The sequence below is a fragment of the Callithrix jacchus genome, chromosome 11 (assembly GCF_049354715.1).
Source record: "Callithrix jacchus isolate 240 chromosome 11, calJac240_pri, whole genome shotgun sequence".
In the NCBI taxonomy this organism is placed as follows: Eukaryota; Metazoa; Chordata; class Mammalia; order Primates; family Cebidae; genus Callithrix; species Callithrix jacchus.
The window spans coordinates 76,786,748-76,811,729 of record NC_133512.1 but is presented as its reverse complement, the minus strand read 5'-3'; the positions used below and the strand labels follow the sequence as shown (position 1 = coordinate 76,811,729).

The following is a 24,982-nucleotide window of genomic DNA, read 5'->3' as shown; positions in this document are numbered from 1 at the left end:
TTCTCTGAACACCATCTAATTTGATGGCAGATACCAAGAAATTTTAAATGTTAAGTACAAGGTGAGAACTAAGAAAATACCCAGAAGAAAATTCTGTGACACTGAATGAAGACCATCTATCAAAGAAAGGGAATAGAGAGATGGATAAAGTATCTCCTTAGCTATATGGGACAAATAGAAATCATCTCCCACCATATTCTCCAGCCCAGATGAAGATGTCACAATTAGACCGAAGGGACTGGACAAAGGTGTCTAGCAAGCCATCCCAAGATTGATACAGCCTAGTGGACAGCTTCCAATTTGAAAATCTGTGAGGAGTGCCCATGTTCCCAAGAGCCCTAACCTCTAATGGGAAATCCTACTGTATATGGAGATGCTGGGGTCTGCTTCCTTCACTGAAGCTAAGTGGGCCCCTGGAGAGTGAAATCAGTGGTCATCCACACACATCCTACGCCTCAACTTTTGTCAAGTCTGGAAGGATGGTAGCAAAAGAGAATGTCATTTAAGCCACTCCTTGGAAAAGCCAAATGCCTTTGCCTTCATCTTTTGCTTCCGTCCAACCTTGGGGTAAATTGTTCACTATCCAGGGGAGTTAATTAGGTTGACTAAGATTTTAGAATTCAGATCTGATGCAGAATTCCAACTGTGGCTGCCTTTTATCACTAACCCACCTCCACTGTTACGTTATTTTTTATTTGTTTCTACTTATTTTATTTCTACCTTCCTACATATCTCGGGTCCACCCCCTTTTCTTCAGCACACACACACTCTGTGGCAATTATCAGACCAGGAAGAGGTCTCTTGATATATGAACCTCCAGCTATTATGACTTAGGTGTTAACAGATCCCTTAAAAAGTAACACGTAATTTAAAAATCATAGTTAAAAAACACAGAGGCAAACAAATACATTTACCGTCATGAATTACCTGCTCTAATTGGAAGACCAAAGTCATCCCCATTCTCTCTCTATGCCCCACACTTCTCTTTTTTTCTTTTTATGTTTATTTTTTGGTCTCAACACTTTTTATCTTAGATTCAACTATCCTAATTCTTAATCAAAGATACTTGGGGTTGGTATTGTTACCAAGTATTTTTTTCTGCCCAGTTCAAGGATTCTGCCCCTGGGCTTAGACCTTTAGGTGTCACTACACACCGACCTGTCCAATCTTTAGGTACCTGAAAGGGACTCCCTCCCCTTACTAAAAAGTTACCTCTTTTACAAAGCTCAGCCCTTCAGCTCTTACTCTAAACTATGTGCTAAACCTTTAGAGTAGAATTTTAGCTCATTTTAGGCTTTCTTATTGTTAATGTTTAACTTTTCAAACAATTTAAGTTACATTGATTTGTTTTATGTAATAGATGCATATGGTAAAAAATTCACAGGGTACAAAAGGGCTTGTAACAAAAAATAAATCTCCCTTCTACCCCTACCTCCCAGCTACTGAGTTTTTCTTCCCAGAGTCAAAAACTCTTAACTTCTTGAACTTTTTCTCAGAGATATTCTATGCGTGTACTAATACATGACTTACACATACACATGTATATTTAATTATATAAGCAATGCATGGACATTATTTCTCTATATAAATTAAAGCAATACAAGGTAGGCGCAGGTTCCTTGATCATCTCTCCAGTCCCAGTTTCTTTCCCAATGTAACTAGTTCGTAATCTAGCTTCAACTTAGAATAAATCCTTCCAAAATGTTCCTTTGTTTTATATGGACTTAGAAAAACATGTAGCATTATTTGATGGGTTTATTTTTGAAGAGATATACTGCAAAAATCATTCTGCAGCTTGTCAGTCTTTGGGTCAAGACTTTAAAGCACCCCAAACTCTGAAAATAAAACCGTTCTTCTCTATCTTATCTTATAAAATAGTTCTTATCTATTTTATCTCATCTGGTTTTTCTAAAAGCCAGGTGATGCCTTTATTTCCTCCTGATCCCAGGTTCCTGCCTCCCATTTGTCCACCCACAAAGTTCCTGTTTCTTCTCCAGGAAAGCCCCGGGAACAGAGATGAGGAAGAGAGGGTCTGCGTTCAATTATTCTACCACAGAACAAAACTTGACACAGACGCTAACAAGACGATTGTCCTCTCACCTGGTCATTAGCTGGAGTGTTCAAAACTAGGAAAAGGTGTCATGTGGGGCTGCCTTGTACCATGAACTAAAGGGGCAGGGGTCACAATCCCACCACTGTAATAGGAACTCTTGACACATTGTCTAAAGACAAAAGGCAAAATCTGACGCATTTAAATTATCAGATCCTATGCAGAGCCAGCTACTTGACAATAATAGCCGGGTCGCTTTAACAAGGTATCTTGCACTAATGATCACACAATCCTCTAGAGGAAAGATGCTACTTCTGAGAAATGATCAAAGCTTTACTACAGATTTGTATGACCAAAAGACACACATTTTATATAGAGTTCCTGAAGATTTCAAGGAACGAGGAGCTTACTGCATTTAAAAGCTACCTATTGCATTGTAAAGCCATTTAATCTGCTCAGTTCTTTTGTTATTGAAACTTTGGATTCTATTCTGACCTCTGGGCTGACATTGAATACATTTAATCTCTCTTACATATGATCAGAGCCAATCTTGAGTTTTAGAAAGCCTGTTTAATCTGAGAAAGTCTGTACCTATCTAAAACATGACTGGGCCGCCAGCACAGCTTATTTTTACCTAAATACAGTCTGTCTGAATTTAAAAGTGTCTCTAGATCATTAGCAAACTTAACAATGCTAGTAGTATTACTTATTCTAAAATTCTCTGTTTGAAAGGACATTTTCAGAGTAAATCACCTTTTCTCTTGTTATACTTCCTCCAGAAAGAAGGATCAAGGCTCTCCTTGGATTTATGTTTCCCAAAGTGAGAATCCAAGAAATGGCGAATCCTGACTTAGCCCTTCCTTCTCTGTGACATTTAATGTTATGATTGCTTTTTCTTGCTTTACTTACTTTAATCCCAGCAGATTTGTAGTTGATGAAATGGAGTTTTGAAATACTAGCCCATGTTCTTTGTGTAGTATAGCCCACCCATATAGCCAAAAAGGTTGGATGTCTCACATTTCTGCCTGATTATATATGGGATGCTTATATTCACCATTCCTAAAAATAGACACTTCACACTCTGTATCATATAAGCTGAAGAACATGCTTTTCTAAGAAATCACAAATATTGGGTTCTATCCTCATAATGAAATGCACATTTCCCTTTAAAAGGATAGATCTTCAATTTAGAATTTGAGTAAAATGGTGCTGTATAAGTCTATCATCTGTTAACTTTAGAGAGCTAAAAACTCATTTAGGATTATTCTTTGATTCTCTTCGCATGTCATTTTTCACCTGATTGTGAATTAGGTGAAAATGCAGCTCACTCATTTTGAGCTGCATTTTGCTGATGATTTATTTCTCTTAGCGATGCCAACAGTTCTAATAAGCTACTTGGCTTCAGCAGGCTGACTTACAAACTTGAGGCTTGATTATTGCCAAAGCAAAGAGGGTTTAGGGCTTGTCAATATTTCTCCAGGGAAGAGATGAGCAAGAAAGATTTCCTTTTTTCTTTTGTGTCTGAGAGTTAACTATGTCCTTTCCTTTCTCCTTCACAGCCCATCCTAAAGTCCCACTAAGATACAGGGAACTTCAGAGAGAGGGATGGAGGTACTCCTTAGTCTGATTTAGTTCACATCTTTTTTCTTTTTCAGAGCCATCAAAAGGCTGGTCCTTAGCTTCTAGAATATCTATCTCCTCCTGGCACTCGGTTGAGATTTGTAAAGGTATTCATGAAGGCCTTTTCCAAAAGGTAGAGGGGACAGGGGGAGGAAGATATTTCTGCTGACATAGTCCTGCCTCACTCTTCCCTATTCCCTCAACTTTGTCTTTCCCCAACAATCTCCTTACCAAAGTACCTTGTGCAGGGAAAGTGTACAATAGATACATACTGCAAGCCTACACTGTCACTCGGTGACCCTCAACCACCACCCCTGACCAGTCCCTCCCTCAAGGATGAGAGGAAGATCATTCTGGATTGATTCACTAGTATAGCAGGGTCTAAATGTATGCACTATGACCTAAATGTAAAAAATAATGTGCCTGTCTTTATTTCCTCAAACTGATCTTGAATCTGAATGCTTCTAGTAGCCAGTCAACACACATGAGTTAAGGAATCTCTTCTTGCTCTGGAGCCCTGCCTAGTGCTGGCAGACAGTAGTGATGGGGTAACTGAGCCTTTCTCATTCAAGGCAAGTTAGTCTTCTCTAGCTTTAGAGTCCATTTCAGGTCAATTTAATCCCATCTTTGACTTGCTGGTATACCTGCCTCTGTCATCATGTGGTGTTCTCCATAGGTGTCTGCGTGTCTAAATTTCCCTCTTGTAAGAACACCAGTTACTGGACTAGGGCTCACCCTGATCCAGTATGATCTCACTTTAACTTGATTACATCTGCAAATAGCCTATTTCCAAATAAGACTACATTAACACGTATCAGGGCAGTCAATTTATTTTTGGGGGAAATACAATTCTACCCATAACAAAGAGGGAGGCTCTGGATCACAATTCTAGATTTTCGAGGGTAGTCTCTCAACCAGCCTGAAGTTGACATTGGAGTTTCTAGTACCACCTACATCCAGGAGATGGGGTACAAAATTCCTTCTACCTCAGTCTTACCCCCAGAATATCTTTCTTTAATTCCTTGTATCCTCTCTTTCATGGTGGAAGAACTCTAGTCTCTGTCACGTCTGGTGGAAACTTGTCCTCCATCATGTTCTCTTCACAGACGCTCACAGTAGAGCTCTGTGCTCAACCCTCCCAGCTTTGCTCTTGCTACATCAACCTTGAAGATAGAGAGATTTCCCAGTGCCCTTTGCTGGGGCTCAGCCATGGCTTCCGATTTATGGAAGTGCCACCTGCTGCTCAGGATCATAGGAATTCTTCAAAGGCTCCTTGGGGGTCACCACCACTGCTTACTCCTAAATACTCTTTCTTTTCTCCTTAAACATCGGGGCACCTGGGTTTGGTATGTTTGTTTGTGTATTCCCCTGTAGATGGTTTTACTAGACCTTTGAAAGAGTTAGGGATAAAGAAGTTGTGGACTGGTAGAGTCAGATCACAGACCCCATGGAACAAGGGGAGGGATCTAGTACATCTTCCTTTCTTCAGAAGTAGGAGAGCTTAGAGATGAGATTAGCAAGTTCTGCACACACAGGATCCCAAGATGAAAGCACTCTGTGACCATTTGTCTACAAATACCTTTGAGACAGAAATTTCTCCGTTATGCTCCCTCTGCAGCATCACTGGCCTGCTCAGAGTGACTCAAAGTGACGAGGTCATGATACTCTTTTTGTGGCCCAAGCGCCTTGACTAGTTTTATCTAAGTCTCAGTTTTCTTATACAGAAAATGGGATGGCAGTATATCCTCTTTGTAAGGTGGTTGTCATTATTCGACAAAATATATGTAAAGCAGCTAAAACAGTGACTGGCACTTACGGGTTGCTAAACAAGAAGCAATGCCTTTATCATTCATCTACTCTCTCTTCTCTCTCTAGATCATAGCCCTTGTCTGAAATTACTCCTCCTTTAACTATTCTCCACCTACTGAGAAAACGGGGGAAAAAAGGGATTATGTTCTCTAGAGCTCCTCTTGTCCTAAGGCTCCACTGGACATATCTCAGACCTCAGGCCAGAACGGATTGGATACTTGCTCAGCTTGACTGTTTTAATGCAATTTTAACTCCAGAAATTTATCATGTGTATGCCAATCTACTATTTTCCATAAGAATTATGCATAGCACAAAATATGTCTGACTTTTGGGGGAAGTGTCATCAGAGCATGGATTAATCTCAGCTCACCTATGGTCATTCTTCATTTGTTGCTTTCAACATTTTGGTAAAAATGAAATCCTAGTCAGTGACTGCATTGGGTTATCTAGGAAGAGGAAGCAGAACAGACCCACAGTCCCTCAGCCCTCCTACTCAGAGAGATGGCTTCTCTTTGCCCAGTGTGGCCAGCTCAGTCACTAACTCTCACTGCAGAAGAAGGTAAGGGGCTAGCATCTCATCTGGGCTGGAAGATGTGGAAAACTGCACTAGAAGAAAATAGTAAAGATTCAGCTGGGAGTGGCTAGGGGGCAGGACTTTGTTTTTTGTCTGGTTTTATTTTTTCTCATCACAGATAAAGTAAGGGCTTCTAGTTGCAGTAACATTAGGGAGTCCCATCTTAATCTTTAATGCCACCCTTTAACCTGTAGCTGAGGTCAAAATCTGGAAGCTATATGTGATGTTCGTTTTTCCCTCATATCCCAACTCCAATATATTAGCAATTGCTCTCAGCTCTACCTTGAAAATATCTCCCAAACCTATCTGCTTCTATCACCTACCTCCACTGTCATCTCTCATCATAGCCTCTACTTGGCTTCCCCATCCCCGCTCTGGTATCGCTAATGATCAAATTTTTACCCAGGTTCCAGAGCAGTCTTTAAAATGTGTATTGGATAACTTTGTTCTCCAGTCAAAATCCTCTAATAGTTTTCCATCATATGTGTAATAAAAATCAAATTCCTTACCTCAGTTCACAGGGCCCTGCAATGACATTTCTGAGAAAGTTCCTGCCACTCTCTGCTTCTTCCTCACTCCACCTCGGGCATGCAAAATTTGAATTTATCCCCTTACTAGCAGTGTTAACTGTGGTCTGTTGGTTAAGGTGGTGTCTTCCAGCATGATTCTTCCCTTTGTGATTAAATATGTTGTGGGGAGACATTTGGAGATTGTGGATATCCTGCTTCTAGTCACATTTTTACCCACTAAGTCTAGCATCCGTTAATGGTTCTTACCTGAAACAGTTACTATTGTGGTGCTTGGCCAATGGTGATTTTCAATCTTCATCATTTCTTCTACATTTATTAGTTGGAATTCTACTGTAAGGAAGAGCTTTCCCATCTCTGCCTCTTATTTTTTAAATTATTTATATAGGTATGGATTTGTGGATTCTTTTATTTTATGATATAGGTTATAATCATTCCATTTTTGTTTTGCTTTCTTGCCCAATTTGTCCTCAGTTTAGCCAATGGAAGCCCATTTGAACTTGCCACTACATCATCTGACATATTCCATTGTTTTTCTTTTTTTTAGCACTTTCTTACTGTTTAGAACCGCAGTTTCTTGCAGTTTCACCAACCTAGCTCAGAATCAACCATCTTTCAAAAAAGTGCTGGTTCCTTTTATTGAAAAGTGGTATTTAGGTATTAAGATTTGGCATGAGATGTGCTCATCAGTATTGGGGCATCATTGATTCTAAATATCTGCATTTATAAACACATATCCTATCTGTTTCTATATCTATCTTAAATCCATATTAAAAGCCAGGAGTTCATATTGGTAATTTGTTTCTGTATTGCATTTTGGAGTTCCCCCTTTTTTAATTATAGTGTTCTCTATCTCACCTGCTTTTTTGCCCTCCTTCCTCCATTTTTCCCCTGCTTCTCTCTCCTTCCTTCTTTCTATCCTTCTCCTCTGCCTCCTTTTCACTTCATTCCTGAATCCTTGCCTCTTGAGAAGTCATGGTTCACTTTGTCGCCTTCTGGTATAATGGAAGGTATCCTGGAGGCTAAAGGACCTCAGTTCAATTCCTGGCACTGCCACTTTCCAGCTGTGTGACTGTGGCAAGCAGTCTCTCACAATAACAAATTCTCAAGACAACCAAAGTCTTGCCAAGCTCAATCCTTAGAATCAGACTGACCTGCTTGAAATTCTCAGACCTATAGACTGGTTCGTAACTTTAAAATCTTTATCAAGATACCAAGGCAATTATTTTCCCTCAGATGGTCTTCCTAGCACTTCTAATTGAGCAATTTAACTGTCGTCTCTCTCTCTTTAATTCTTCCCTATGACACAAGTGCATCAACCTTCAGTTACCTACTTACTATGGTACTGAGTGATATCAATTTCTGCTTCATTTTTGTTTAAAGTAGAGATGGAGGTCTCACCATGTTGCCCAGGCTGGTCTCAAACTCCTGGCCTCAAGCAATCCTCTTGCCTCAGCCTTCCAAAGTGCTGGGACTATAGGTGTGAGCCACCATGCCTGGCCCTCTGCTCCATTTTTATTTATCCCTTATAATATTCATGATGTAATTCTGTCTATTTGTATCTATTTTTAAGAGGACAAAAGGATTGCAACTCCTAAACCACCTATTTGAAAAGGGCACTTTCCACCAGGATTGGCACTGTTTTTCTCTTGGAAACTATAATGACAGCATTATAGACAAAATCAGTTTGATTACTCAAGCATTAAACGTTTTTATTACAAGAGTGTCTATAGCTTCCAAGGGGCAGTTACATTTAAGATTGCTTGAGAACAAGGACTTTGGCAAACCTGTAGTGTCAGAAAGTTGTGTTCTTTTGGGGAGGCTTTTGCATGTTAACAACCTGAGAAATCTGTTTTTTAAAGGGAAGGTATTTACCATCTAGAGTTCAAGAGTGTTTGAGGCAGGGGAAGTCTATCATTCACACACATTTGTAATAAAATTGGCAGACTCTCCTCTTCTGAAGGGTTTAATCAGCAGTGACTAGGATGGAAACACCCTGTTTCTGAAACCTGCTTGATGCAATCTAGTGAGCCAGCTACCCAGCTTCTGCTGGTAACAATCTGAGTATTTTCAGAGTGGTATCTTTCCATTTTTTTTTCTTGTGGCAAAAATTTGAGTATTATTGATGGAGGAGTTGGTATGGTCTTAGATAAAATAGAGAATAATAAATATATTTACCTGATTTCCAGGTACAGTTAAAGCAGTTCAAGAAGGATCAGGATATATTTTCCAAAGTGCCTTGTACAGCAGGGAGGAGCAGTTGTAGAGGGGGCAAGGCAGAGAAAGAATATGGAATTAAAAGGCCACCTCATAGGAAGTGATGGGTATAGAAAGAGAGAGAAAGAGGAACTATTGACCATTGCCATGAGTGAAGAAGCCTACATGGGGAAAAGACGCTGCGAGAGGATGTACAGGGAGATTTGGGTAATATGCTAAGAGAGCCTTCTGAGCTGTGTTTTCCAGGAAACCTAGCACAAACACTGACATTATTTTTCAGGTTGTTTGGTTTAGACTGGAGTTGCTTTAAAAACAAGACACTAAGCAGCAGCAGGATCTAGCAGTAGTATGTTGGACAGACACACTGCTTAACAATGGGGATACATTCTGAGAAATGCATCATTAGTGATTTCATTGTTGTGTGAAAATCCTAGAGTGTGTGGTGCTTGTACAAACCTAGACGGTAGAGCCCACTACACACCTAGGCTCCATGGACTAGCCTATTGCTCCCAGGCTACAAACCTGTATAGGTCGCCACTGTACTGAATACTGTAGGCCCCTGTAACAGAGACGTAAGTATTCATATATTTAAACAGGTCCAAACACAGAAAAGGTGCAGTAAAAATAAGTATAAAAGATAAAAAATGGAGGTCTATGTGTGTGTGTCTTAGTTTTTAACAAAAACTTTTTAAAGTAACAAATAGGTTTTTAAATAAAAGCTTATAGAAAAGATACCAAGAAAGAAAATACTTTTGTACAGCTGTACAATGTGTGTTTTGTACAGGAGCATGAGCTCGAATACGCTCCCATGGTAGTTGTATGAGAGCCTCCTAAGCACCTGTTGGGGAAGGGAAGAGCAGGAGCCAGTGAGGAGTCTCAAGTAGGCTAACTCGCACCTGTGCCTTACTAGATGATACTGCCTTCCAAAATGTATTTGCTAGTTCTATTTCAAAAATATGAACAAGAGAAAAAGGCAATCTTGTTCCTTTTTGGCCATATATTGGAATGACAGACACAGGGTAACAGCAGGACTGTTCAGATGTTCATTTTTTCCCCTGTATTTCCTGACATCCTTGCGTTTAGGTTGGGGCCATGTGAGTAGTTCTGAATGGCCACTGGGCTGTGAGCAGAAGTGAATGGTCACTCCTAAACTAAGGTGGTTAAAAGTCAATGTGCTGCTTCCATCCTTCTCTTGCCATTTTACCTGACACAGCAACTTTTGAGGCTATGTGTCCCAAATGGTGCAGCTCTGGAGAAGAGGTACTCAAACTGCACCGAACTTTATGTACAAGATAAACTTTCTCAGTCAATCCATTAAGATTTCCATAGCATAGCAAAATTTATCCTGACCACAAGCTGGTCTCTTTTGGATACTGCATGACAAACATCTAAGGCATTTTCAAAGCGTTTTCTTCACTGAAACGCAGTGAAGACATAGATATTGGAGATTGAAATGCTACAGATTCATGCTAGGCAGTAGCAAAACATTTTCTTAAGTTTCCACCTGCAGAAACTCAAGGTAGATCATCAGGATAGAATGCCAGCAGTTCTGGAGGAAGACGTTAGAAACAGAATGTAAACTGTACATTGGATACCTTTTAGTAGATATTACAGAAAAAAGGTGAGCTCAGGAAAGAAATGGCAGGCAAAAATAAAAAGATACAGACTCTGTTTAGAAATCCACAGTCATAAAATTGGAAAAGCCAGTTTCTTCCAGATCCCGACTGTAAAAGACAGAATTAAAAGGATTTTGGTGCTGCTTTCTCATAGGATATAGAACACTGCAAGAGAAGCTTGTTCTCACACTAATGAGTAAAGGTCATGCAATTTACAAAATGGTAAATTTTCTTGAATTCATCAAAAACGGAGATCACAAGACAAGTAAATCGAATGCCATAGAGTGCCAATCCTTCCTAAGAGAGATGGGACATATGAACTGTTTGACCTTTGACAGAGCAAGGTAAGAGGAGGTGGCCAGCATAGAAACAAGCAGAAAGAAATCAACTAAAAATGTAGTAAGTTCTCAGAGCCCTGGTGTCGGCTATTGTAACAGTTTAAAATAGCCCTGGGACCCCCCAGACACCAGTGGAGTTGGTACTCACTGGCAAGCTCTTTTCTAGGGGCCTCCACCACAAAACCTACCTTGCTTTACAGAAAAGCAGAGTTGAAAGAAACTGAGATAAAGCATGACTCACTTGTGTTCACAGGGATGAAAAACAATGGTAAGAACAGCAAATCATATCTTATGACTCACAAGGCAAGTGCTATAAAAATTCTGTTAGGTCACAACCATTTTCTCAGTTAATAAAACAAATCATTAATCTGTTGCTACAAATATTTGTATACATTTACAGGGTAATATATGATAATCATGCATAGACTGTGTAATGATCAAGTCAGGGTTTTTGGGGCATCCTTCACCCTAAGTATTTCTCATTTCTGTGTGTTGGGAACACGTCAAGTTCTCTCTTCTAGCTATTTTGAAACATACAATACATGTTAACTGTACCACTCCGCTAATGAACATTAGAACGTATTTTTTCTATCTAACTGTATGTTTGTACCTGTCAACCAATTTCTCCTTATCCTCCAATACACACCGTTCCCATCCTCTGGTATCTATTACTCTAATCACTATTTCTATGGCATCAAATTCTTTATCTCCCACATATAAGCGAGAACATACAGTATTTGATTTTCTGTTTCTAGTTGTTTTACTTAAGATAATGGCCTCCAGTTCCATGCATGTTGCTGCAAATGACATCTATTTTGACAGCCGAATAATATTCCATTATGTAACTATGCCACAGTTTCTTTATCCATTTTTCCATTGATGGTCCCTTAGGTTGAGTTCACGACTCTGCTATTGTGAATTATGCTGCAATAAACATGGCAGTGGGCAGTATCCCTTTGATAAACTGTCAACTCATTCATCTTTTAAGACTGCATCTTTGACTTCAGTGTTTATCTACAGTAAATATCTACAAATATCTAATGCCTGAACTAAGTACCTCCACCTAGCTGTTGGCTCTGAGTTTTTGATAGATTTTCAGACTATTACGTTTGGAAAGGTCTTATTCAAAGTTTGGGACTGGAGCTATTTAGTGACTTTAAGCTCTATATCTGTTATTTTTTAAAAGCATTAGAGCTTCAGGAATGAAATGCAAAGTGGGATTCTTACATTGTTGATTTAAAATTCTTCGTTTCTGAAGCCTCTACTAGGCCTGTTTTAATTCAGTAACTCCTAAAAGCCAGAGGAATTGCAAGGCGTCAAAAGTACTGCCTTCCCCGCTTCAAAATTTTTCCTTTCCCTTTTTAAAAAGTATTGTTTTTACTTGTAAACATGATTGGATTATCGAAATTTTGGAAAGGACAAAAAATCTGTAATCTCATCAGCCAGGCATAACCATTATTGATAATTTAGGATATATCCTTCCAGACCTTTCTTTCCTATGTATTTAGATAAGTATATTTTTTAAATTGGCTTCATGTATTACACACTCTATTGTACCTTCTCAAATTTCTCATCTTTTACATAAATTCACACTCTATCATCATCTTTGGTAATTTTTCAAATGCGTTGTATACTGTGAGAATGACTGAAGCTGTCAGTGGAAATCAGATCTAATAGGCACCAAATCCTTCCAAACACATTCAAACCCAAAAAATCAAGTGGAGGCAATTATTCAATATTTAGATTTAAAAATTTTTGCTTTTGTGTCTTCAAAATTCAAATAAGATGTATCTTTATATGAAAGTTTTACTTTGATTTCTCTAAACATTTAGTCACAAAGTAGAGATTATCATTTCAAAATAAAAAATACTTAAGAAAATATATTTAGGCTGGGCACAGTGGCCCATGCCTGTAATTCCTGCACTTTGGGAGGTAGAGATGGGAGGATCGCTTGAGACTAGCAGTTCGAGACCAGCCTGGTCAACATAGTGAGTCCTCATTTCTATTAAAAAAAGAAAAAGAAGAGAAAATATGTTTAGAAATATTTATTTCTAGAACTGTTTTTTTAAAAAAAAAAATAGGTCACCACAAAGTGAGCAAAATGCTTTCAAAGACTCCACTGTAAAATATTTAAGAAAAGTGAAAACCGCTCTATTGGCAAAGAAATCTGTTTGATCCCCTTAGAAGATAAACTGAGCTTTTTTTTTTTTTCTTAAGTTTTGATGTTGTTTGAACCTGAAACTCCAGGGAAGGACAAGCCATCAGGATGGGAGCAGGACCTTTCTCTATTGTCCCTGTAAAGATTCAACAACAAACCACAGAGCTTTAGTTTCTTCGAGATAAAACGGTCAGTTTACTTGAATCGTAACAACAACATACCAAGCACGCAGTCAGATCCATAACTATCAGTGGCTTGGGAGTGTTACCCGTTAAATGTCTCTAGGTAGCAGTCTCCAGCCTAAAAGTCAGGAATCAAGCGACTGACCTTGAGGCAGAAGGGCATACTTCAGCTTCATTTATGTTTAGAAATGTACAAAAAAGATTCAACATTTGCATTCTAAGAAAAAACATCCTTTTTCAAAAGGACACCACAGTGTTCTTAATGAGAGAGAGAGAGATCATCCCCCCAATAATTCATATATAATTAAAGTCCCTTACGTTTGTATGTAGTGAATTCCTGAAAACATATTTGAAAGTCAGTCAGCATATAGACAGTTCTGGTTCCAGAGGATTCAAAGTGTTATGAAATCCATAATTGTGATTAAATACATAATGTTTCACTTGCATATACAATGTATACATGGTTACCGAATACATTAAAAATAAACATTAAGCATAGAAAATAAAAATTCATGTTTTGAAATAATTTCTTACCTCAATTGCCAGTTGTCTCTGCCTAGAGAAAGAAGTTATCTAAAGTTGGGAGGAGGATGAGCTGATAGAGATTCTATTTAGTGGTGTCAGATCAGCTTTCTTAAATTCATTGTCAAGAGAAAGTTGAACACCAGCTACCTTCTTCTGTTAGAAGGGGTCTGTGAGAAGTTGTTTCCAAAGCCTTTCGCACATCTCCGTGCATTGGACTGCTAATTCTCAGTTTACACTTACGCAGGCTCCTTAATTCCTCCATCAGAACACCTTGTTTAGATGATGTTACAGAATGTCATCTGTAGTCTCTTGTGGTTCCTTTCCTCTGAAACCAAACTCATAGTCCAGTATTCAGAATCCACTGAGCATCTGACCAAAGGTAGACATTACCTACCATCAGCAGACCTAACTGCGTTATCACTGGTGTTGGTACTTTCATTTTGCTACCTTCATTCTTTTTTTTTTTTTTTTTAACAAACTGAAGTCTATTATTTATCCATATTTATTTAATCTAATTTTTTCACATAGTAGGTGTGTTTGTTTATACATGAGATACATGAGATATTTTGATACAAGCATACGATGTGTGATGCTCACAGCAGGGCAAATGGGGTATCCATCACCTCAGGCATTTATTATTTCTTTGTTACAAACACTCCAGTAACTCTTTTTATTATTTTAAATGTACAATAAGTTACTGTTGACTGTGATCACCCTGTTGTGCTCTCAAATACTAGATCTCATTCATTCTATCTATATTCTATTCACTTTTTACAAGATGATAAAAGCAAAATGCTACAGTTACTCAAATCATTGGATAATAAGTCACAAACAATGATTGCCAAAAATAGAATGTTGTGAGGCAGACAGAAAGACCACCACAAAATAGCTTAACATTGATTTGTCAGTGGGAGTGCAAATGTCCTAATCGGGAGACTTCAGGGGATCCAGTCTGGGAGTCGGGAGACTGTGTAAAGGTTGTGTGGAAGTCAAGGTCTGCTGAGATCTCTTTGAGGAATAGCCACTGCTGATAGCAACATTAACTTAAAATGTTATGTTATGGGATCTTTGGGGTGTCATTTTTCTGGCTGGTAACGTGTGGCTGGTGGTGCCTTTTCCTGAGTTTTGCTCAGGCCCTCTGGGCTCATTCTGCCCACTTGGCCTGGCAGGCTGCGCTCAGCTCAAACTGCTCTCGCCTGGATTCCACACCTACAAGGGAGACCACGAGTCAGGTGTGGAGCTGTGAGAGGTGTGTGAGCGAGCGTGGGGTCCAGCCACTGCATAGTCAGATATGCCAGCTGCTGCTGTGGGGCCAGCAGCTCCAGGTGCCAGCATGGGTACCATCTCTGTGAGGCTACGACTGGACAGGTGCATTACAAGTCCCTGGCTGGCATTGGGGAATGTGGCACCCCGAAGCTTAGAGATGCAAGGAACTACAGGGCCCTAAGAGGGAGTCACAGGCCTGGCTCAGGGAGCTCCCAGGTCTGGGCTCCCCAAAGAGCTTCAGTTCTTCCTTCCTTCCCTTCACCAGCAATGTGGAGAGCAAGGGGCATGTTTCAGCCCTGTTTGTGTTACAGTTCTTTTAGCCTTGCCATGTGGTGGGTCCTGAGCTCTTGTCTTGCAACCAGGAAGAATGAGGTATGCAGACAAGTGAAGGGTGAGCAAGAAGAGGAACCTTATTGCAGCATTAGTTCATGGGGAAATATTTATACTTTAAAATTTAGTTTTTCACAAAGCTTTCCAAATATGCTTTCTTCCCCTAAAAGTGTACACTTTGACTGTGCTTAGGTAGCAAGAATGATTAGACTGGAGTAAAAGTGGGAAAGGAGCAAAATACAGATGGTCCCCGACTTACTATGACTCAATTTTTCTACTTTACGATGGTGCAGAAGTGATACACGTTCAATAGGAACTTTACTTCAAGTACATAGGCAACCATTCTGTTTTCCATTTGCAGTACAGTATTTAACGAATTACATGAGATGCTCCACACCGTCATCGTAAAATAGGCATTGTATTAGGTGATTTTGCCCAACAGTAGGCTAACGTAAATGTTCTGAGCATGCGCAAGGTAAGCTAGGGTAAGGTATGATGTTTCGTAGGTTAGGGGTGTTAAGTGCATTTTCAACTTAGGATATTTTCAAACTGATGATGGGTTTATTGGGTTGGAGCCCCATAGTAAGTCAAACAGCATCTGTACAAGCTAACAGGCCATGAAGTTGCGCCATATTTTCCAGAGCAGGGGAGCTGCTCACCAGTTTATATAGTTTGGATTTTTGTCCCCTCCTAATTTCTTGTGGAAATGGATTCCCACTGTGGAGGTGGGGCCTAGTGAGAGGTGTTTACATCATGGGTGTGGATCCCTCGTGAAGGGCTTGGTACTCTCTGCAGTAATGAGTGAGATCTCACTGTTAGTTCACAGGAGAGCTGAGTGTTTAAGTGTGCCTGGGATCTCTCTTGCTCCGTCTCCTACCACATGCCATGCCTGCTCCTCTTCTGCTTTCCACCATGAGTAAAACTTCCTGAGGCCTCACCAGAAGCCAAGCAGATGCTGGAGCCAGGCTTGCACAGCCTACAGAACCATGAGCCAAATAAACCTCTTTTCTTTATAAATTACCCAGCCTCACCGGGCACGATGACTCAGGCCTGTAATCCCAGCATTTTGGGAGGCCGAGCCGGGTGGATCATGAGATCAAGAGATCAAGACCATCCTGGCCAACATAGTGAAACCCCGTCTCTACAAAAATATAAAAAATTAGCTGGGCGTGGTGGCACATGCCTGTAATCCCAGCTACTTGGATGGCTGAGGCAGGAGAATCACTTGAACCCAGGAAGCAGAGGTTGTGGTGAGCCAAGCTTGCGCCATTGCACTCCAGCCTGGGCAACAAGAGCAAAATTCCGTCTCAAAAAAAAAAAAAAAAATTACCCAGCCTCAGGTGTTCCTTTATAACAACCCAAAATGTATTAATACACCAGTACAGACGATGGTCAGGGAGAGCCTTCTGGTGTTTTGGAATTAGTCACTTCAGAAATAAAAGAATTTTCAGTGACTCACAGTGGTTTATCATCGATTTTTTATTGTATTATTAATATATCCATTTATTATTATATTAAAAAGCTGGGCAGCACTTTCCTTCCCAGAGCTCATTCCTTTGGAGTTTTTAATTTTGTGTGGGGGTTTTTTGTTGTTGTTTTGCTGTCTTTAGAGACAGAGTCTTGCTCTGTCACCCAGGCTGGAGTGCACTGGTGGTGATCCTAGCTCATTCCTTTGTTTTATACTATATAAAAACCATGCTGCAAGTCCTTCTCGTATATGATATAGCTCTTTCTAATAGTATGCTCCCTGCAGCAGTTACTCACAATAAGCTTGAATCCAGTAAAATTGCTTTTCACAAGTTTCAAGTCTAAATACAATCAGGGTCTCATTCCTTGACAAGACTCAGCTCTCTAATTTATCCAACAACTGTGGCACTCAACCAGTCACTTGTCTCCCCTGAAGGGCCACCCTCTCTCATTCCAGCCCTTTTACCTGTGCTACTTCCTCTGCCTGGAGTTCTCTCCTCACTCCCCTCCCTGCTAGCCTGGCAATCTCCTCATTCTTTACCTTCTCCTTAAGGCAGCCCTGATACCCCACACCTGAGTTACATTTCCCTTTCTGCAACTCAAAGAACCCTGTATCCTTTCATCATAGGATTCTTCACATTGTATTGCTACTGCTTTTCCTCTGAGGGCGGAGATCAGATGTGACTTTTCACAGTTGTGAGCAGATAGCAGGTGAACAACAAAAATTTGTTAAATGAGACGAATAGTTAAATGAGTGATTCTCCTCAGCAGTGAAGACAGAGTTGGATTAAATCAGGTCTAAATTCACTTTTAAATGATATAATTTTATTTAGCATGTCACTCCATAGGGTTGGGATGAGGAGTAAGTAGCTAAAAACAACATGTGGATCTACTGACGGCCACAGGATGTAGCCTGCTCATTTGAGGACATCCACCTATTTTTAAAGTCATCTGATTCATTTATCATTTACTCTGAGGTGTGGGAGGTGGCAGTTTTTCAAATAAACAGATTAGAGGCATGATGTTTGCCTTTTGTTTGCCCTGAGTGTTCTTTGAAAAAACAGAACGTCTTAGTTGGAGTGAGCTCTTTTCCTTGTCTCAGGCTCCAGTTCTTGCAGGCCTGGACATTCATCCCTCCACTGACCCTCTGCCACTACTGGTGGTTGGGCTGGCTCTGCATGTGGTAGCCATGATCATGTGGTCACAGGTGCCCCAAGTTGCTCCTTTGAAGACTTAAATGTCTGCATTATGTTGCCTAATTTTTCTAGTATTCTTTTTACTTTTAATCCCAAGCATTTTGATATATCCAGCGTTGTTTAACCAAAGGCATTCTTAATAACTATGATTAGTCAACTCATTTAACAGTGCTCTGAGTTTCACTTTAAAAATGAACCTAGTATGAAATTTTGCCTTTTACATTCAACAATTCCTATTGCTGCTCTTTCCCTTGCCAAAATAATGGAATAAGCCTCCTAAAACAAGATACTCAAGTAGAACTGCTAAGTGGGTGAGCTAATCATTACTTGAAGGAAATTGCTTTTTAATCTCTACATATGTGAAACTAGACAGAATTTCAGCTCAAGTTCTTGATAGCTCATTTCCATCAGATGTCCAGCTTGTAAGAACAGTTATCGGAGTCTCGGACTCTCTGGACCCTCCCTCCAGCTCAGCCTCGCTAGCTCCGCCTGCGGCGTGTGCTCCCGCCTCCAACTCAAAATGCAATGCCTGTCTGGGGCCTGCGGAAGGATCGGGTACCACGCAGAAGACGTACAATGTGATGGCAGGAGCTTCCACCGCTGCTGCTTTCTCTACAGGGTTTGCAGGAAAATTTTAGATAGCACTTCAGTGGCAATTCACAATGAAGAGATCTACTGCAAATCCTGCTATGGAAAGAAGTAAGGGCCAAAAGGCTGCGGTTACGGCCAGGGCGCTGGCACGCTTAACAGGGACCATGGCGAGCGGCTGCGCATTAAGCCAGAGAGTATTCAGCCACGCGGGCCTACAACAAATCCAAACACTTCTAAATTTGCTCAGAAATACGGAGGTGCTGAGAAGTGCTCCAGATGTGGGGATTCTGTGTATGCTGCTGAGAAGATTGTTGGAGCTGGAAAGCCCTGGCACAAAAACTGTTTCCGATGTGCGAAGTGTGGGAAGAGTCTTGAATCCACAAGTCTGACTGAAAAGAAGGTGAAATCTATCATAAAGGATGCTATGCAAAGAACTTTGGGCCCAAGGGATTTGTTCATGCCCAGTAAGGTGTAAACCGAGAACTAATCATCACGCACTGAGAACCTCTTCACAATCTAGACACAGATAACCTTTAACACTTAACTACTGCGAAATTCTACCAGCATTAAGTACTGTATATTACCCTGTACTTGGATAGGCTGGCTAACTCCTAGGAAGAGAGTGCTCTATCATATCCTTTTGCTTTATTCACAAACGTTTTGGGGGGACATTTCTTTTACGTTTTAAATAAAACTTCAGCTTGAAAAAAAAAAAACAGTTATTTTCTGTGAACGTCAGGAGCTTTGGAGGATGTATGACATTAACACAATTAGGTGTTCTTAGTAACTGTTCATCACCACCTCCCTAAGTTAAGAGAGGCATCTGTCAAGCTGCTCTGATCTCTGCTTAAGATCAGAGCACTACAAAGACTTGTGGGCTTTTTACTAGATCAAGAACGCTTGGACCTGGAACACTGTCTGACTCTGGTGATAATGGTAGCCACTCAAATATGGGACCCTCATGGGAATGGAGAATGTCAGGTTGAGGGGTGACAATAGAGCCTATCATGTACCAGGCTCCTTGGTCCCACCCAGTATCACCTTGGATGCTAGTAGGCATGTCTCTGGCTGAACTCCTTGATGAAGCACAAATGGTTTTAAAAACTAGGAACAAGTAATTTTAAGAACTAGAACTTAAGTGTCCAGAAAACAGCAATCAATTTCCTTGGCTCTTCATAACTGTAAGCATTGACTGGGAACCACTGGGAGATTTTGTGTCCTAGGACCATGTGAATATCTTGGAAAAGCATAGACCCAAGAATTGCATAGGACAGTAATAACAGTTACTTACACATCATACTGAAGATGTATTTTAAGTATTTTTTTGTTATAGTAACTCCTCAAAATAGCTCTATGAGGTAGTTACTTTGCAGATAAGAAAACCAAGTGTTAAGAAGGGTGAGTAACCTGCCTAAAAGCACCCCACTATTGTGTGCCTTGGCCAGAATTCACAGCCAGGCAGTCAATTTCAAGTCCTCTCTCTTTACTAGGACCCCTGATCTGCCTCCCTAACTCTCATCCCACCAGGCTTCCTTACATGTACCTGAAAAATCCTGCTGCCGAATGCCAACTAATCTAGGTAAGGTATGCAATGGAAAGTGAGATGCATAATTTTTATCAGAGTGAAAACAAATTTTAGGCCCTGTTTACCGGGGCTGAAACATTTGCCACAGCAGTGCTCCAGCCCCCAAACCCACCTGAATACTCTTTTAGAGCCCATGTTACTAGATACTGGAAACATTTGTCTTCAGTGGATTCTCCGGGCTTCCCTAGAAAGAGGCATACATTCCATAAAATACTGAAGACAGAGACAAAATGAACTTGGGCACAATGCTGGGTCAGAGCACATAGTTTCTGGCTGCAATAGCATATTTTACTGTTGAAGGTTTCCAAAGAACATTTGTAGGACTCCAAATTGGAGTAGCGGGACATAGGAAACCTCTGCCCCTCCCCCACCTCCTCCTCTTCCATCTTCCTCCTCCTCTTCCACTTCCTCCTCCTCTTCCTCCCCTTTCTCCTCTTCCTCCCCTTTCTCCTCTTCCTCCCCTTTCTCCGCTTCCTCCCCTTTCTCCGCTTCCTCCCCTTTCTCCCCTTTCTCCTCCTCTCCCTCTTCCTCTTCCTCCCCTTTCTCCCACTCCCCTTTCTCCCCCTCCTCTTCCTTTTTATCTTCCTCCTCCTCCTCCTCCCAGGGCCTAGGCCAGTGCCAGGAAAGTAGGGTGACCAGCAGAGGGATCCTGCATGGCCCGAGGGACAACAAAGTCACCAATATTTGGGGAAAGGATTCAAGAGAACAACAGAGAACCTAAAGGATACTTTTTATTTGTTAAGACTTTTTTCAGGCTTTTACTTGGAGTCTGGCTTTGAAGATGGCAGTGAAGATGTTATGGGCAGAGAGAACATGAAAGTACTATGTGATGATTATGCATTTCTTTTTAAGGATGCTCTTGATTTGTAAAATTCTGCAGAACTTCAGAAATCTCTAAAATGTCTCCAAATTCTAATTTTTTAGCATCTAAATAATATCTCCCATAGTGCCTCTCAAATCTGGGAAAAGCACAGAATGCTTCGTGGACAATACGACTTGCTGATTGTCTGAAAATGATTCCTGTAACTATTTATAGATGTCATGAACTCATTTGTCCAACTATGTACAAGCGCCTATGTGTGCCAGGCTAACACTCGCTGAAGACACAAGGAGAACAGGGCTCAGGACTTATAGACCAGTAGTTACAGATATGTTGTAGGATCTGGGTTCCTAGTACACAGAAGTGGAAAAGGTATCCGCAGCAGTGAAGCCCCCCATTCCCACTGCTGTACCTGTTGAGACACACCATTGTAGTGAAGCTCTCTGAGCACATTTTTAGCTAAGCCATCAAATTCAGATTTGAGTCATCAGACCAAAACACACAGCTCCACAGAAGTGCTTGCCTGTTTTGACCATCAGATTCTGTGATCAGAGTTGCTGAAAGTAGAGTTCCTGGAGAGATCTGATAAGAAAGCAAAGACTGGAGAGAAGGGATATCAAACTGCTGCATGGTGGTGGCAGATTTGCACATGAAGGGAACACGGAGGGACACACCAGAAACAGCCTCAAAAAAAAAATTTTTCACCATGGGAAATTAAAGTCTATAGAAAGCTAAGGGACTGCACCCCATGTGTGGTAAGTCAGAACAAGTTGCTTATCTCTGATGCTTTCTCTCCTATACATTGCCGTTTGCTAGCATAAAAAAAAAAAAAAAGTATCTTGTTTTCCCTCTCTACACACTCATTCTTTCTTTCCCACAGTATACTTGGCACTCTGAGTCCCTCTTTTCCTTCCAAGAACAGAACTTTGCCCTTTTTTGTTCTAGGCAAAGGAGAAGCCTTCAATGTAACCCATGTTTGCAAACTTGTCCCCCACTAGCATATATGTAGTAGATCCTGGCTTCCCTCTTTGAAGATCCTATCTCCTCTAGTGTATATGGAGACAAGGGTTATCTCATGAAGCTACCCCATTGTGCCTCCAACATTCTCTCCATCCCTATCTTTAGCCTCCGTTCCTTCTCAGATCTTACTTATTTTGTTGCCAATACCTCCTGGAGTTGTCATGTGAGCTGTCCTTGTGATCACACCTAGGTCTTTAATTCCCTCACCAGCATGGCTAAACCTAAGCTTGAATGAGTAACAGGACTTCAGTAAAGATTTGGAAATGGCACACAGGAATGACCACTCTGAGAAAGTCAAAACTGGTACTAGAAACGTGGAATCATAAAGTTTACAGGCCGAGCTTCCCCATGTACAACCTTTATCGGGCACCTCTCAGCTCAGCTCCCAGCAAGCCTCACCAGTCCTAGACTCTGTATTTCCTCCCACCCGAGAGAGGGGAAGAGGCCTCCAGTTTTTCTCTTGTCCATGGGATTCTTGTCTGCGATCCTGGTCTCAATATTCCCCAGGTTTTCTCACCTTTATGCATGCTTAACAGCTGAAATGTCCTTCCCATTCAGGGAGAGTTGTTCTTAGCTCGGACAATGGACTAGCCCACAGTAAATGAAACATCAGTCCTTTTCCAAAGTCTGAGTTAATACAGAATATTGCAAATAGTGCAGCTTCAAGCAAGCCCCACTTTAAATCTGGGCCCCCTGGTGATCCCTTCACCAGCCTGAATGGGGATAGCCTCCAGTACCCACCCTCACCCCCAAAAGCTTCCAGCCTCCACTCCAAAAAGGATATCCACATATTTTTTAAGAAGTGAAAACAATTTTCATAGGCTCTGCAAAATAAATCTTTGAAGATGAAACATTTTCCTATAGAAAACAATTTGCAGAACTGCAACGCCATCCACAATGAAAACAGCTGCTTGTGTTTGTGTGCCTGACACTGGAACCCCTTGGAAAGGCAGGGTCTAAATTTCTGTATTTGAGAATATTTGCTTTTCCTTTTAATAACTAAATATCCATTGTAGTGTCTTTCTAGAACAAAGGAATATTTACCCCAGAGGAAAATATTTGTCCCCCGTTTTATAATACATCAAACAAGGAAAGCTTTGAAAGTACAGGGTTTTTTTTGTTTGTTTGTTTTCCCAAGATTTCAAAGATCCCAAGACAAATTCTTCATTAGGGATCAAGATCAAAGAGTTAGGCCTTTCCTTTCCCTCAGGAGTCTCTGCCAGAGGATGTTTTTCCCAAGCATATGGCCTAAAGTGGGGAGCCTGAATCATGTTTTGTCAGCGAGGTTACACAGATTAGTGATGGGGGAGGCATGAAGAGCTCCAAGAAAGGTCTCTAACATCTGCACCCTGGCACCAGGGCCTTGGTGCAAAGGCAGATGCTAACGACTATAAGGCAGAGGCCCTGATTATAGTTCCACATCTGCCAAGGCTTGGAAAACCATTAACCACCAGTCCCCAGCCACTTTTCAGTCATCCCTGCAGAGGATAGCTCCAGAGCTGGCAGAACCCATGTCAGTGTGTCTGTCCATTTTACCACTTTTACGTTTGTAAATGCAGATACAGCAGGAACCATATTCCTATAACCCCCTCTGTACACAGAGTATCTCACATGCAGAGTCCTAGGATGCTAAACTTAGATGGAACCTTAGAGTTTCTCTATTCCAACCTTATCATTCATTCAGATAAATAGAGGTCCAGAAGTAAGCTTGTACTGGCAAAGTTGCAGAGCTGGTTTACTCCAGAGCTGGGACATACCCACAAGCCTCCTGTGTTCTTATCTGGTATTCTTCCCATATAGCAAGGGTTTTCTATGATGGTGATATGATGAAATACTGAGGGAAAAGCCTAATGTGAGGTTCTATCATTCACAAACAGTTCTTAAGAGATTTCTATGTTCCAGGCCCTGTAGTAGGGGGTGGTTCTGCCCTTAAAGAGCTCACAGTCTAGCCTTCAAGAAAGTTGATGACTCCCTAAGAAAGGTGCTATGACGGACATCTAGTACTTTAGGGGCACCAAGTAGAAACACCTTCCCAAGCTGAAGACCATATTCTCATTCTGAATTTGACTACATCTAAATAGCTGAGGACTTTCTGAATGTACGTACTTTGCTTTAGGGGCATTGAAACATTGTTTGCTATTCCTGTCATGGTTATGGTGAAAAAAAATTTTAAAGTTGGCTGGGTGCGGTGGCTCATGCCTGTAATACTAGCACTTTAGGAGGCCGAGACAGGTGGATTACCTGAACTCAGGAGTTCAAGACCAGCCTGGGCAACATGGTGAAACACCATCTCCACTAAAATACAAGAAGTTATCCAGGCATGGCAGTGTGCACCTATAATCTCACTAACTCGGGAGGCTGAGACAGAAGAATCGCTTGAACCTGGGAGGCAGAGGTTGCAGTGAGCCGAGATCATGCCACTGCACTCCAGCTTAGGCAACAGGGCAAGACTCCATCTCAAAAAAAAATAAATTGAAAAATTAAGTATTGTCTACCTGTGCAGGTCAGATGGAGGTAAGTGTGCTGGAGGAGGGCAATGGGTCCCTCTGCTCTGACTTCCTGGGCCGCTAAGTGAGCAAGTTATGTCCCAGCAGCTCCAGAGAGGACTAGGTATGACCAAGCCTGGCAACCCACCCCCAGGCACCATGCCCAGCCTCTGGTCGAGGCTGCAGATCTCTCCTTATGTAAATAACATGTTTGTACAGCTCTAGTGGGGCAGTGTCTCATGCTAGCAGGAGCCTGTCAGTGCTTAGTAAGGTGACATTGCATTTTTGATGCCCAGCCGTGGCACCAGGACTTGGGCAAGTGAGGACAGACTGAGTGCCTCTCCAGAGGGAGGCTCTCTGGGAACTGTTAATCCTGGCTTCCCAGGAGGTGCAGGAGTCTGAGCAGAAGAGTTCCAGAGAGCAGTGCAGGCCAAACCACAAGCCAAGTGCACCCTGAAGGAGGGACTCCACCGCACACAGTCACCCAACCTCCAAGCCATTCCACCTCCCAAGGAGCTCTTGATCTCTGGAAGCACCCACTTAGATGGGTACTGAGAATAGGGGGAAAGGACGCAAGAAGTGATCAAAGCGAAAGAACAAAATGA

General features: G+C 41.3%; 1 pseudogene; it reads left to right on the top strand.

Annotated features, from left to right (window-relative positions):
- Window positions 1–16,786: 16,786 nt before the first annotated feature.
- LOC128928427 (cysteine and glycine-rich protein 2 pseudogene) lies at window positions 16,787–21,549 on the top strand (annotated as a pseudogene).
- The last annotated feature ends 3,433 nt before the right edge of the window (window positions 21,550–24,982 follow it).